Source organism: Micromys minutus, assembly GCF_963924665.1.
Source record: "Micromys minutus genome assembly, chromosome: 7".
Lineage (NCBI taxonomy): Eukaryota > Metazoa > Chordata > Mammalia > Rodentia > Muridae > Micromys > Micromys minutus.
In genome coordinates, this window is record NC_137976.1 from 47,909,186 (window position 1) to 47,924,805 (window position 15,620).

Genomic DNA, 15,620 nt, shown 5'->3' on the forward strand with positions numbered 1-15,620 from the left:
CTGATGGCTAAGGATGTCGAGCTCTTCCTTAGATGCTTCTCAGCCATTCCATATTCTTCAAATGAGAACTTTTTGTTTAGCTTTGTAGCCCATTTTTAATAGGACTGATTGATTCTCTGGTGTCTAGGTTTTTGAGTTCTTTGTATACCTTGGATATTAGGCCTCTACCAGATGTAGGGTTGGTAAAGATCTTTTCCCAATCTATTGGCTGCCGTTTTGTTTTATTGACAGTGTCCTTACCCTTACAGAAACTTTGCAATCTCATTAAGTCCATTGTCAATATTTGACCTTAGAGCTTGAGCCATTGGTGTTCTGTTTAGGAAATTTTCTCCTGTGCCTATGTGTTCTAAGGTTTTCCCTAAATTCTCTTCTAATAGTTTCAGAGTATCTGGTTTAATGTGGAGATCTTTGATCCACTGACACTTGAGCTTTGTACAAGGAGATAAGAAAGGGTCTATTTTCATTCTTCTGCATGCTGAGTGCCAGTTGGACCAACACCATTTGTTGAATAGGCTGTCCTTTTTCCATTGAATGTTTACAGCTCCTTTGTCAAAAATCAAGTGACCATATATGTAAGTGCTTGTTTCTGGATCTTCTATTCTATTGATCCCCGTGCCTATCTCTATTGCCTTGTAATATAGCTTGAGGACACAGATGGTGATTCCTGCAGATGTTTTCTTGTTGCTAAGGATGAATTTTGCTATTCTAGGTCTTTTGTTATTACAGATGAAATTGCACATTGTTCTTTCCAATTCTATGAAGAATTGTGTTGGAATTTTGATGGGGATTGCATTGAATCTGTAGATTGCTTTTGGTAAGATGGCCATTTTTACAATGTTGATCCTTCAAATTCATGACCATGGGAAATCTTTCCATTTTCTGAGATCTTCCTCGATTTCATTCTTCAGAGATTTGAAGTTCTTGCCATACAGATCCTTCACTTACTTAGATAGAGTCACACCAAGGTATTTCATATTGTTTGTGACTATTGTGAAGGGTATCTTTTCCCTGTTTTCTTTCTCTGCATGTTTGTCCTTTGAGTATAGGAAGGCTACTGATTTGTTTGAGTTAATTTTGTATCCAGCCATTTGTTGAACTTGTTTATCAGTTCTAGAAGTTCTCTGGTGAAATTTTGGAGGTCACTTACCTACACTATCATGTCATCTGCAAACAGTGATGTTTTTACTTCTTCCTTTCGAATTTGTATCTCTGATTTCTTTTAGTTGTCTAATTGCTCCTGCAAGGACTTCCAATACTATGTTTAATAGGTAGTGGAAGAGTGGACAGCCTTGTCTAATCTCTGATTTTAGTGGGATTGTTTCAAGTTTCTCAACATTAAGTTTGATGTTGGCTATTAGTTGGTTGTATATTGCTTTTATTATGTTTAGGTATGGTCCTTGGTTTCTGTTCTTTACAAGACTTTTAACATGAAGGGGTATTGAATTTTCTTAAATGCCTTCTCAGCATCTAACGAGATGACAATGTAGTTTTTTTTCTTTGAGTTTGTTTATATGGTGGATTACATTGATGGATTTCTGAATATTAAATCCTCCCTGCATCCCAGGGATGAAGCCTACTTGATCATAGTGAATGATCATTTTGCTGTGTTCTTGGATTTTGTTTGCAAGGATTTTGTTGAGTATTTTTGCATCAATGTTCATAAGTGAGATTGGTCTGAAGTTCGTTTTCCTTTTAGGGTCTTTGTGTGGTTTAGGAAAGAGGGTTATTGTAGTCTCAAAAAATGAGTTAGGTAGTGTTCCATCTGATTGTATTTTGTGGAATAGTTTGGAAAGTATTGGTATCAGGTTGTCAATAAATGTCTGATAGAATTCTTCACTGAAACCATCTGAACCTGGGCTTTTTTTTTTTTTTTTTTTTTTTTTTTTTTTTTTTTTTTTTGGTTGGGAGGCTTCTGATGATTGCTTGTATTTCCTTAGGTGTTATGTTATTATTTGGATGGTTTACCTGGTCCTGGTTTAACTTTAGTATCTGGTATCTATCTGGGAATTCATCCATTTCATCCAGACTTTCCAGCTTTCTTGAGTATAGGCTTTTGTAGTTGGATCTGATGATTTCTTGAATTTCCTCAGTTTCAGTTATTATGTCTCCACTTTCATTTCTGATTTTGCCCTCTAGTTAGACTGGTTAAGGGTTTATCAATCCTATTAATTTTCTCAAAAAACCAGCTCTTGGTTTTGTTGATTCTTTGAATGGTTCTTTTTGTTTCTATTTGGTCAATTTCTCCTCTAGGTTTGATTATTTCTTGCTGTCTACTCCTCTTGGGTGTATCTGCTTCCATTTGTTCTAGAGCTTTTAACTGTGCTGTCAAGTTACTAGTGTATTCTCTCTCCAGGTTCTCTTTGGAAGCACTCAGAGCTATGAGTTTTCCACTCAGTGCTGTTTTCATTGCATCCAATAAGTTTGGGTATGTTGTGTTTTCATTTTAATTGAATTCTAGGAAATCCTTAATTTTTTTCTTTATTTCTTCTGTGACCCTGCTATCGTTTAATAGAGCATTGTTTAGTTTCCATGTGTATATGGGCTTTTTGTTGTCTTTGTTGTTATTGAAGACCAGCATTAGACCATGGTGATCTAAAAGGATGCATGGGAGTATTTCAATCTTCTTATATCAATTGTGGCTTGTTTTGTGACTGATTATACAGTCAATTTTGGAGAAGGTGCTGTGAGGTGCTAAGAAGGTGTATTTTTTTGTCTTAGGATGAAATGTTCTGCAGATGTCTATTAATTCCAATTGGTTCATAACCTCTGCTAGTTTTACTGTTTCCTTGTTCAGTTTCTGTTTCCATGATCTGTCCACTGATGGGAGTGTCGTGTTAAGATCTGCCACTATTATTGTGTGGGGTGCAATGTAGCTTTTGAGCTTTAGTAGGGTTTATGAATATGGGTGCTCTTGTATTTGGAGCATTTATGTAAAGAAGTTAGAGTTCCTCATGACAAATTTTCCCTGTAATGAGCAAAATGTGTCCTTCCTTATCTTTTTTGATAACTTTTGGTATAAAATCTCCCTTATTCGATATTAGAATTGCTACTCCAGCTTGTTTCTTGGGGCTGTTTGCTTGGAAGGTTTTTTCTCAATGTTTTACTCTGAGATAGTGTCTGTCTTTGTCTCTGAGATGAGTTTCCTGAATGCAGCAAAATGCTGGATTCTGTTTTTGTATCCAGTCTGATAGCCTATGTCTTCTTATTGGGGAATTGAGTACATTTATGTTAACAGATATTAAAGAATAATGGGAGCTGTTTCCTGCTATTTTTGCTTTTACTGGAAGAATTGTGCCTCTGCGTCTTTCTTCTTTTGGTGTTCTTGCTTAGGTATTTTCTTGTTTTTACTAGTATGTAGTTTCCCTCCTTGTATTGTGTTTTCCACCTATAATTCGTTGTTGTGCTGGGTTTGTGGTCAGATATTGTGTAAATTTAGTTTTGTCCTGGAATATCTTGGTCTCTCCATCTATGGTGATTGAGAGTTTTGCTGAGTATAGCAGCTTGGGCTGACACTGTGTTCTCTTAAGGTCTGCATGATGTCTGTCCCGGAACTTTTAGCTTTCATAGTCTCTGTTGAGAAGTCGGGTGTAATTCTGATTGGTCTGCCTTTATATGTTACATGACCTTTTTCCCTTACTGCTTTTACTATTCTTTCTTTGCTTTGGGCACTTGGCATTTTGAATATAATGTGTCAGGAGAAATTTTTTTTTCTGATCCACTCTATTTGGAGTTCTGTAGGCTTCTTTTATGCTCATGGTCATCTTATTCTTAATGGTAGGGAAGTTTTCTACCTCGATTTTGTTGAAGATATTCTCTGTGCCTCTTAGTAGATAGTCTTCGCCCTCTTCTCTTTCTATTATCCTTAGGTTTGGTCTTCTCATTGTGTCCTGGATCTTCTGGATATTTTGGGTTAGGAGCTTTTTGGCTTTTGCATCTTCTCTGTTTTGTCTATGTTTTCCATGTTGTCTTCGACCCCTGAGATTCTCTCTTCCATTTCTTGTAGTCTGTTGGAGATGCTTGCATCTGTGACTCCTGATTTCTTTTTTAGGTTTTCTACCTCCAGTGTTGTCTCTTTAAGTGTTTTCTTTATTCTTTCTATTTCCATTTTAAATTCCTTCTTTAATTCCTTCATCTCTTTGGTTCTGTTTTCCTCCAGTTCTTTCATATTTTTGAGTGTTTTTTTTTTTGTGTGTGTGTGTGTTTCTTTTTTAAAAGCTTCTATTTCTTTATGCTTTCCTCCAGTTCTGGTTTAAAGATCTCTATTATCATCTTGAGGTATGATTTTAGGTCTAAGTCTTCTTTTTCTGGAGTGTTTGGCATTCTTCTGTTTGCTATAATGGGAGAGCTAGATTTTGATGTTGCCAGGTTGTCTTGTTCCCCATTGGTTAAATTCTTTTGCTTTCCTCTTACCATCTTGTCATCTGTGATTATATGTGATCTTGTTGTCAGTGATTGATTCCCATCTCTCTCATGTACCTGGCTTTTGTCCCTGGATCTCCCCTGTTTTAGTTGGCAAATGGCTTGAGCATTGGGTCCGCATGCAATGTCCTTCTGGGTGGAAACTGTGTCCTTATGTCAGAGTTCCTGCTCCCCTGAACCAATGGGGGGGTACTTTCCGTGGACTCAGCCCAGACCTCTCTGCACCCAGGCTACTTGCAGTGCAGTCTCACCAGGCCTGTGTCCCTGGATCTCTGCTGTTCCTGGTGGCAAATGGCCTGAGCATTTGATCCGAATGCAGTCATGAATAATTCTTAAGTAGTGTGTGGCCTGTGGCACAATGGTCAATGGATATTACTGCTGTTGTCCTTGCCTTTCCTGGTTTGTGTTGTTTTGCTTGGTTTGGTTTGGTTTGGTTTGGCTTTTTAAATACAGGTTTTCTTTGTGTAGCTGTGTTATCCTAGAACTTGCTTTGTAAATCAAACTGGCCTCAAACTGCCTCTGCATCCCGACTGCTAGGATTAACAGCATGTGCCGCTGTGACCCACAACACTGTTACCTGATTTAAATTGCTGTCTTGTGACTTCCTTCTCCTAAGCTTTTCAAAACCCAAAGTAAAATAAATATTCTCTTGCATTTTTCTGTTTCATGGTATAAACAAATTATATGTTAGCTGCTTTCAACCCAAGAATATTATTTTGATCTTCCTGGATATCAGCCATTTAATTCTATAGCTGCACATAAACCATGACTGAAATTCTGTGTGCTGATTTTGAATGACCTTAAACATGTATTATCCAAGTAGCTGTGTCTATTAATTGGTATTATAATTTTAGCATAATAAAGACAGATTTGATCATTTATGTTCTGTTTCAATTAATTTCTAAGTTTATCAATAGTCTTCATTCATTTTAGTGGCTTAAATAAAACAAATGACCCCCAACAATACAGTTTTTAATAGGCATTTTTGCTTCTTCTTGGAACCTCTTGCAGATTCTTGGAGCCAGTAATTCTGAGTAAGATGATGTCAGAGCAGATAGAAAACAATAAAATCATATATAAGAATCCCAGTTGAAAATTTAAAATGAAATGTTTTGCCTTGCATTCCATAAGTCATAAAATTTCCACTTCAGTGCCCATGTAAGCTGGCTAGGGGAACAAAGGGGCAGGCGTTATTCCCTGAGAAATCAGTAAATATTCATCTCTTTCCAACTCCTCCTCATAACCATGGCGTGTCTGGCTATACTTGAAAATCTTGCCAAACACTACTAACCCCTTACTCTAATATAGTTTTGGTGCTATATCTTTAATAACTCACTAACTATTCCAAGCATTTAATATGCTCTTGTTTTGCTTTCAGCCAGGCTCCCAAATAGAGCATCCGTTATTTTATAGATGGGAAATTAGAGTCTGGAAGCTCTGAATGTGTGGCTGAGTGTCTAAGGAGAGGCTGAACTGGGATGCCTTTAAGCAAACATCCAGGGATGGTGGGGCAATGAGAAGTTGTGCCTTCATCTGATAGCGTGTATATTGAAGTGCATCTGTTACTGGTTATATATCCACAGCAGATACTTAACCACTGTGAGCTGCCCAGTCGTTGGGATAATAAATATTTGATAGGACTGCTAGGAGAATTAAAGTTATTATATACAGTTCCAAAATCCATGGAACACAGTAGCTACTGCAAGTATATTTTTCCTAATCACTTGTGAGTCTCCTCCTACTTCACCATCCCTTCCTGTGCTTCCTGCATCAATGTGCCTCTGTAATCAATTCTAGGACTCAAGATTAGATGAAGAAATTAAAAAGTAGGACACATGGCAAATATACTGGACTGTGTTTGACTTCTCCATCTAATAACTTGAGAAACTAGAACCTTTCTTTCTAATCTTCCTCATCCGTGAAAGGGGGCACTGGCTAACTTCATCATCATAAAGGTGATGGAATGGCCAGATGCTTTGGAAAGCACTTGTCATCTGGCAGCTACAAGGGTTCATGGTAATTCCCTATCCTCCAATTCCACAGGAAGAAATTAAATTTGAATCCATGTACTAAAGGCCCACACTTAATAGCCCTCAGTGTAAGATTTTGCTGGGGACTCAATCTGTTCTGAGCTGAGATACAGGGCTGTTTGTAGATGAATTTTAATCTGGCAATATGGCTGCTTTACAACAAAGTACATCTAAAGAACTTCTAAGTGTATATAACATAGGCACCCCCTTAGTACACACCTTTAATCCCTAACAGTGAAGGTTGTTAGTTTGTAGAAGGAAGCAGCCAAGGTTGAAAGTGAATGACTAATTGAGGGGCACACAAAGTGGTGAGTTATAGAAAGATAGGACAAAATGAGTCAGAGATAAGATCTGCCCAACTCTTATAAAAACAGCACAGGAAGGAGAGGCTACTAAAGATCGAATCATGGAGAGAACAGTGTGTGGGGGATAGTTTTCCTGGGGCAGTTTTAAAGAAACAGATTGCAGAAAGAACAAATAGACATAGGTGAAGACAGAACATACCAGAGAATGAGAAAAAGCCAAAAGATTAGAATATATTGCCAAGGTTAGTATGAGGCAAGTCAGAACAATTCAGTGAGCAGCCAAGAGAAAGTAGGTTGAATCAGTCAGCTTGGAAGATTAGACTGTATGAAGACTAGAAGCTTCCAGGGCTAGAGGTAAGTTAGAACAGTAAAATGCTCTGAGCTTAAGCCAAGGTATGTATTTATATAGCTTAGGTATAGGTATAGCTCTCATCTCATGCCTTTATCTGAAGAAATAAAATTGACATTTATAGGTATTAATTAAATCTACAAACTTTGTGACTAGTGTATCTTTTCGGAACAACATACAAGACCCAGCATTATTTCAACAATGATGCCTTTTAGACTTGGATACACTAGTGATGTCCATAGAAAATAGTTTACCTGTGCATATTATGATCTTCTCTGTTCCTGTGGACATGACTTCATCCAGATTCATTCCTGCAGCTGAGAAAGGTTTACCCTAAATTTTAGGGTCCCTTCATGTAGCATAGCTTTTCATTAAACTAAAAGATTAGTCCTACAGCTCATAGCTGCTAATGCAACAAGGCAAGGAACATATATGGAATCCCCAGAATTTATTGAGCAATTTGAACTTTCAAAAGCCACAGTGACTCCTTTTGACTTGCTCATTTTGCTTTAACCTAGTGACTTCCATGGGCCCTGTCCTTATTATTACATTCTTTTATTATTTTAATAAAAATATCTATAAAAATTATGTATAAGGCAAATGATCAAACACAAAACACAGGAAACAAACACAGGTTAAGGTTATGTTCTCTAGAGAGGAAGAGAATCTACATTAACAAGACCATAACCAAAATAAATAAATAAATAAATAAATAAATAAATAAATAAATAAATAAATAAAATGAAGATGGTAGTTAGGGTCTGACATTAACAGAACATTAGTGGGTTTTCTGCAGAATTCGATCACTTGTGTTTATTTAGTTTGAGTGTTGCAAAGTCTGAACCCTTATACGTTCCTCAACATTCTTAAGTCTTGTGCATGTGATTGATTCATTTATTTGTTTTTAAGAGACTGAGCCTGACAAACTCTTTTTGTGACACAAAAATGGCTCTGGCTCCAAGTGTCTGTTCTGCTAAATACCTTAGCTCTCAGCCCAGGCATATAGACACAGCCCTGAAATTGGGCTTCCCTAAGGAAACCACATGGGAAGGAAAATTGGAATTCTTCAAGGGAAAACCCAACCGTATTATAGGGCTGCAATGTAGCCTGAGTTTCCACAAGCCTGGTGTTCAGACTTCTGTTTGTTCCACAGGCAGCTACTGGAGAAAGCAGTCTCACTGCAATCACTGACTGGGGAGTCAGTAAGAGTGGGCCATATGGGAAAGGACCTGAAGACAGGAGACATTTTAAAGTAGTGATTCTCAACCTTCCTAAATTTGTGACCCTTTAATACTGTTCCTAATGTTGTGGTGACCCCAAACCCTATTTTTGTTGCTATTTTGACTGTAATTGCACCTCTAAAATACCAGCTGCATGTCAAGTTGGAAAAACTAATTTTGCTACAGTTATGAGTCAAAATGTAAAGATATATGTTTTATCCAATGGTTTTAGATATCCCTGTAAAAGGGTTATTTGACACCCCACCTCCTTCCATCCCACTGCAGCAAAGGGTCATGACATAGAGGTTGAGACCCACTGTTTTAAACCAATACCTCCATCAGTTTACAGAAAGCTGGTGGAGAACATCTATTGTCGGTGGGATGAGGAGACTCTTCCCCTCCTCTTCTCCATCCTTAGCTCTCTGTTTTACCAAATATTAGCTACTTTTCTCATTGCTGTAACAAAATACCTGACAGAAACAGCTTAAAGGAGAATGTGCTGTCACTTAACCGGGGGGCGGGGGGGAATATGGTCATTTTCTCAGAAAACTGTGGCAGCAGGAGTGTGAAGTCACTGGCCACCCTGTGTCCACAGTGAAAAAGATAAATGTTGGTGCTCAATTTATCCCTCTCCCTTGCTCTCCTCTGTCTCAAGCAGCCTACGGTGGCCTCAACCCCACTATGTCACCAAGTACCAGTTACCTAAGATCTACATTTCTGCTGCTTCTACCCAGTGTACTGGGGTTACAGATGTTAGCCCAGCTCCTTTCTCTTTTAATTCAGTGTGGACTTAAATCCTGATGTTGCTATCCACATTTAGGACATGTCTTATCTCTTCGTTTACAGCTCTTTGCATACACCCTTATATGAACAGCCAAGTTATCTTGCCAGTGACATTCTAAATCCTGTCAAGGTGAAAATGAGGATTAATCAACTCATCAAAAGGAGGAAAGGCACGGAGAGGCACTTGAGGAGCCAGCTCAGCAACATCTCCTAACAGTCAGCCCCAGCACAGAGGCCACAGTCCCATTCAGTATAACTTTATTCTTTTCCTAAGTTAATATTTTAGACATAGCCTTAGCAACAGAGGAAATTTTTGCTCCATTTAGACTATTAGGGTCTTTTTCATTTCTTTTTCTTTTCAAAGCATTTTTGAACATTTGAAGATGAGCCTTTTAATAAAGTATCAGAGAACAATAGCTTGCCATGCAACTAGTATTTTAGAGGTATAAGGAAAATAGAAAACCTGCTTCTTGAATAAATGTCTGGTTTCTGGGCATGAAACAAAGTCAATGCATTAAAATTGTGCCTTGGGAATCTACAAAAATGTCCTCTTTTGTTCAGTCTCCCTGGTGATTATGGTCTCTTTTCTTTATTCATCATGAAACTTTCTTAAAGCACCCCTTCTCTTCCGTTTCTTCAGACTTTTGTTTTGCATGTTTTTCTTTATAGTTGTCTCCCCTGAACTTCTTCTTACACTAACCTCACTCTTTCTCTCTCATACCTTGAAGTGCTTGAATAGGTTTGACTCCCACAGACTCCTGTGTTTGAATGCTCAGCCCACAGAGAGTGATGCTATTAGGAAGTTGTCCTTGTTGAAATCGGTGTGGCCTTGTGACATGAATTGAATCACGGTGGAGGTGGGCTTTACCAGTCTTCTGTCTGTCCTTCGGTCAAGACTTTGAATTCTCAGCTCCTCCAGCACCATGCCTAACTGGATGCTGCCATGCCCCTGACCTTGATGGTAACAGAATAAACCTGTGAAGATGCAAGCAAGCCCCAGTTAAATGTTGTCCTTTATAAGACTAGCCTTGGCCATGGGTCTCTTTACAGAAATAAAACCCCTAACTAAAGCATACTTTAATTAGGTTAAAGTTTTAAATATTTGTGAGAAATTTTAACATTTTTTAATTTTTATTTTAACTACTGTGTGTGTGTATGTGTTATATGTGTGTGAGTACGGGCACACATGCACCATGGTTCACATGTGGAGATCATAGGATAACTTTCAAGAGTTGATCACCCCTTCCACAGTGAGTCCTAGCACCAGCTCTCAGGTCCTCAGGCTTACCCATCAGGTACCTATTAATGTCTGATCCATATTGCCAACGTGCATGTTTTTTTTTTTTTACTCTTAACATTTATGCCCAGTGAACTGAGAAGTATTTTTATTTTCTCTGCCCTAATTATACATTAATTAGTTTTAGTTAAATTATTGAAAAACTCAAAAACAGGCAGAAATGTAATACAGCTGAAACAGCTTTAGTGTGAGAACAAAACAAAGTCTTAAAGCTAGAAGAGAAGAGCTCATTGCAAATATCCAGCGAAGTCAGATGGAGGGCTCTCTCCTACTTCCTCTTCAGGATGGCTTTTCCCTCTTCCTCCAGGGCTTGCTCCTGTCCTCTCACACTACTCTCCCACCATTCTGGGGTCCTCTCCACCCTTAGCACATCCTGTTCCCTCCGGCTGGCCCATAAAGCTAGGGCATCCACCTGCTCCACAGCTTGCCCTAGTCACCCTCCATATTTGTAGGGAGCCAGATGCACGGTCATGGTGCTGCCCCAAGGGAGTATGGCCACCTTCATCTAACTCCTCTCTACCAGTACTTCTCAGATGCTTTGATGGGACAGTGGTGCCCATGGTGACTCCTTATGCTATGACTTCCCTCCCTGACACATAAGGGCCAGTTAGCTTTGGAACACTAGGACATTGACTTTACTGACCTCCTCCCTCATCCCTGGAGCTCATTTTGGAAGAATCCTGGTTCTAATCTTTTCTTCAGCCTCTCCTGACCTCACTGTGTCCCCTCTCCCACAGCTGCCATCTGCTAGAGCGTGCCTTGTTGGTGCAAACTGTTTCAGCGGAACAATAAGTTTGATGGATGGTTGGGAAGGGACTGAGAATTCACAATAATGGTCTAAAGCCAACTACACCTGCCGATGTGAAGTTTTCAATTTTCTGCTTTACTGGAAGACTGGAATCCAGTCGGGTCCTAGCCAAATAGCCAACTTACTCATTATTTCTCCTCCCCAGATACAAGCTGGTCTCCCTCAACAAACAGATTTCCAGTAACAAAGATGTTCCCTGTCCAACAAGTACAACTCTCTTGAGTGAACCCAGTGTTCTTAGACACCCGTTACAACAAGCACGTGTTCATATACAAGCATCAGGTTTTCCCTTGATGTCCCCTCTTAGCTCCCTCCTGCCCCTGTGCCACTTGACAGCCGATTGTATTTAGTGCAGGAGGAACAGGCTCCACGCTGACAGTGTTCAGGGTGCTCGCAGGTGAAAAGACACACAGAGGAGACTCTTGCTTTTTAAGACTTGCTGCAGCGTGCTGTGTAGAAGCCAAAAGGACTCTTGAGATATAAGTAAAATAGCTCCCAGCATGCATTTGACCCTAGAGAGGGCTCTCTGAGGTTAAAATTCTAATCAATCTCAACAGCAAACTTAGCTTAGCTTTTTTTTTATCAGGAGCATGGACAGGCTAGAAGGAGAAGAATTGGCAAGTCCTCAGGCTAGGCTTGCCTGGTTATCTTCTGCCTCCAGCCTGCTAACCTTCTTTCTTGTCCCAATGGCCTTCAAAGCCAACAGGCACCCAAACTTTCCCCAAGCATCTTTACAACAGGTGTTTTCCTTATCTGTCCCATTTCAAATCCAGATAAATAAACAGACAATTACTCCGCATCTTAAAAATCCATCTGATTTCTTTCTCCTTATTGGATCATTTCATAAATGAATGAGAAAAGTATTCATCCAGCTTAAAGCTCATTCAACAGCCACCAGACCCCCTCCTATAACTTTAATTTTTTTTCAAATCTTATTTCTAATGATGGTTATTAAATGCTTTAACCTTCCTTCTAGCCCACTACCCACCGGAGGTAGTGGAAAAGAAAGGATATGGGGGAAGTGGACCTGTTTAGAAACGATTCTTAGGTGCAAATCCCATCCGCATCGTCAGGAATCAGCAGTTCAGTTCATTGGTCAACAGCGGCAGCTGGACCCACATCCAAACCCTTCATGGCTATATTAGAAGTTCCGTTTAGTACTGTCAGGATAGCAGCAGATAGCATTATGTAGCAGGAACAGCCGGGGAAGAGGGATTTGAACCAGCAGTACCGATGATGATCACTCAGGCCATGACTCGCCTGCCTGACACATAGTGACATGTAGAATAGTGTTGGGATGGGTCATGAGTAATGCAGCAGTGCAGTCCTAGTGTGCCATGGCTGGTGACCACTCAGCTCCAGGTCTCAAAAGGAGGTCTGGAGATGTCCCGTTACTGTTGTTACATGAAAGGAATGATTTGGTTCTCATGAGATGCTGAGTCTTCTCACAGGGTATCCCTACCATTTTAATCATCATCCCCACTGGAGACTGCTCTGTCCTGCAAGGGTCACTGATGCTCAGTCCCTGGTCAGAAAGGTGCTCATCAATAAGTTCTGTCTCCTGGCACCCAGGGTAACTATAGGAGACAATGACACAAGGGGGAAATTAGATGGTGCAATACACAGAGACAAAATGGAGTTAGGCCAGTGACCAGGGCGTTTGTTTCTAGATTTAAAGCCTCAGTGTTTTCAGAATTATTCTTAAAGTGAAAAAGCTGCATCACAATGCATTTATAGTAACTAGGGATATTTAATAGATGGTAAATAAGATGTTCATCATTTCATTATTTCATCTGGGCATGAATTGTTACAAAGCCTATCTGGTAAGCCAGCAAAGCCAAAGAGATAGTAGTGGGCTGCACCCTGAAAGGCCATCTTAACACGGTGTGCCTGATGCTTTCCCCCCATCTGGAAGAAGGCAGCTTAAGAGATAACAGATGCATTCCAGTCATCTCCATAGCAGTTCATCTGTCCAGAACATTACAAAACCTGCCAAGTTTTAGCATTCTATGAGTTTTGCATATGAGTTATGAGGCTATGATGTTCTTGTAGATCTTGAAAGTCTTAGAATCATCAGTCTTGGAGTTGAGGAGAGAAATTGGGGTGATTTTGCCTCAGCGCTCTTGTTTGGTACTCTTAGACAAACACTCTTTGAATGATTAATAAGAGCTGCCTAGAGGTGTTTTCTCATAATAGATCACAGAGATGTGCTTAAACACAGCATGCAGGAGGTGGGGCCAGATTTCTTAGAACTGTATGCCCTGCTACAAAATTAGCAATCATTCCAAAGCAACCACCAGAATTTCCCAGATTCCAGGACTACATTTTCAATTTGAATTTGTTCCTTTTGGTTAAATAACCGATCTTAGCTATTCAGCTCAGCACTTTCTAACAGACATAACCATACAATCTAGGTCCATTCCTTTCCTGTCCATAAAAATAATCTTTGTGTGCATGCATACTACTGTACATATTTACTCTATTTTTCTTTCCAATTTAGTTAACATTTCTCGTCTTTCTCACTTAAGCAGGTCTTGTTGAAGGTTGGTCTGGTGCTATGTATTCAAATGTTAATCACTGGCCCCCAAGATCTAGTTGCCCCCAGTGTGGTCTTTACATATACCAAGTGATGCTCTGTAAACCTTGCTCCCCAATCTAAAACCATTGTTTAAATGAGGGTGGTTACAGCCAATTATTGGAAAGAATTTAGAGAAGTGAAATTTGAGTTACTGAGCTAGAGGTCACATGTAGTAGAAGAAAGAAGAGAGAAGGGTAGCATAGATTATGATAAAATGAAGAGGACAGAAGGTCTCCATTAGACGTGATGGGCCAGCAACATATGTCCAAGTGAAATGATCTCCCACCCCAGGACACCAGACTGCTGAAGGAGAAATAACCCAGAAAGACTGAAATAGTAAGTATTTAGGGTTCACAGCTAGGGAAGTAGCCAGTCCACTAACAAGCAGATTAGAGGTACCCCCCACCAGTAATTTCCAAAGCCAAATAAATAAACCAAGGTCTGAGTCTCATTCATTTGTAAGCTAAAGAGAGATAAGCATTAATCAGTTATTTTACAAGCTACTTTATGAAGATGACACCACTTACCCAGCAAGACTATCTGTGCTTGATATTCCCTGAAGCACTTCACCTAAGATTGAACTCTTATGCCCAACTGCATTTCAGCTTTAGAGATGAGAGAAATTTTAGAATAAGATCCATATTCTTGAACCAAATATTGAAAAACGGTGTCTGGGGGTAGTTCCTGCCTTGAGCCCTGCCCTAACTACTCTCTAAGATGGACGGCAACTTGTAAAATGAATTAAACCTAACTCTTCACAAAGTTGGGTAATGTTCCTTGTTTTATCAGAGGAGGGAAAAACAAGCAAATATTTAAAATCTGAATCATTTCAAGTGTCAATAGATTCAACTACTTTTGGGGGTTGGCAGAAACTTCTTCAGCAAATCAATAGTCTCAGCACAACTGTGTGTTAATGGTGGTGATCCTACCCACCTATCCTTGGGCGTTTGGCTGATGGTGGACACATGAGTCATGAGGTCAGTGGCATTGGATGTAAAATAGAGTGTAGCCACTTTGTTACTACCATTTCATTTCTTAACTCTCTCTACTCCACTGTGGGTCAACAGAGCATAAAAATTAATTTCTGGTATCTTGCTAGATCAAATAAACTGATTTTTTTCTCATTTAGTACAAGGACTTAATCTAGGGGACCTACTTTTAATTTTGATTTTTCTAAGAAAGGAGAGAAAAGTAGCACTTTAAATAATTCTGGAGATCAAACCAAGAGCAGTGGGCATAATATGTAAGCACTCTACCATGGATGTATGTCCCCAGCACAATTTTCCTCAATTCCACAACTCAGTCACATGTTTTTACCCACATTGTCTAAAAATAAAAGCAAACATTTTTTTAAAAAAATCAGAAATCCTGAGAGCTAAAATATTTGACCCCTGCTAGCCTGGACACAATAGTCAAACCTTTGGAAGTCTCTCTTTTCTAGTTAACTGCAATGTGCTGAGGGGCAGGAAACTGCACATGAGGAGGAGTCTACCAAGAAGATGTTTCCTGGTACCCTTGAGTTTAGAGTCACAGCTTTAAAGGTTTGACTTATTTGGGAGGATTAGTCATTAGATTGGCACATCAGCACTAAAAAGAAGTTCACTGTTCTTTCTTTACTAGTTACCTATTACCAGATTCAACAATTGTGGGAAACATTTAGGTACAAAGAGCAGGACTAAGTATATGCCAAATTTACATGTTGGTAGGGACAAAATAGCTAATTAGAAATGGAATTATTATTTCATAGAACATAAGGCAAAATCATGAGAACTAGTAAATATTTTCGGGCATGTCCACCACATATGCAGTAAAATCTGCATGTTCCAAAAAT

At 39.3% G+C, this 15,620-nt stretch overlaps 1 protein-coding gene across 1 annotated transcript in view; it reads left to right on the forward strand.

Moving 5' to 3' along the window:
- The window catches only part of CD96 (CD96 molecule), a gene marked incomplete at both ends in the record, with an annotated part of 83,703 nt that overhangs the window by 35,239 nt on the left and 32,844 nt on the right, over positions 1-15,620 (forward strand).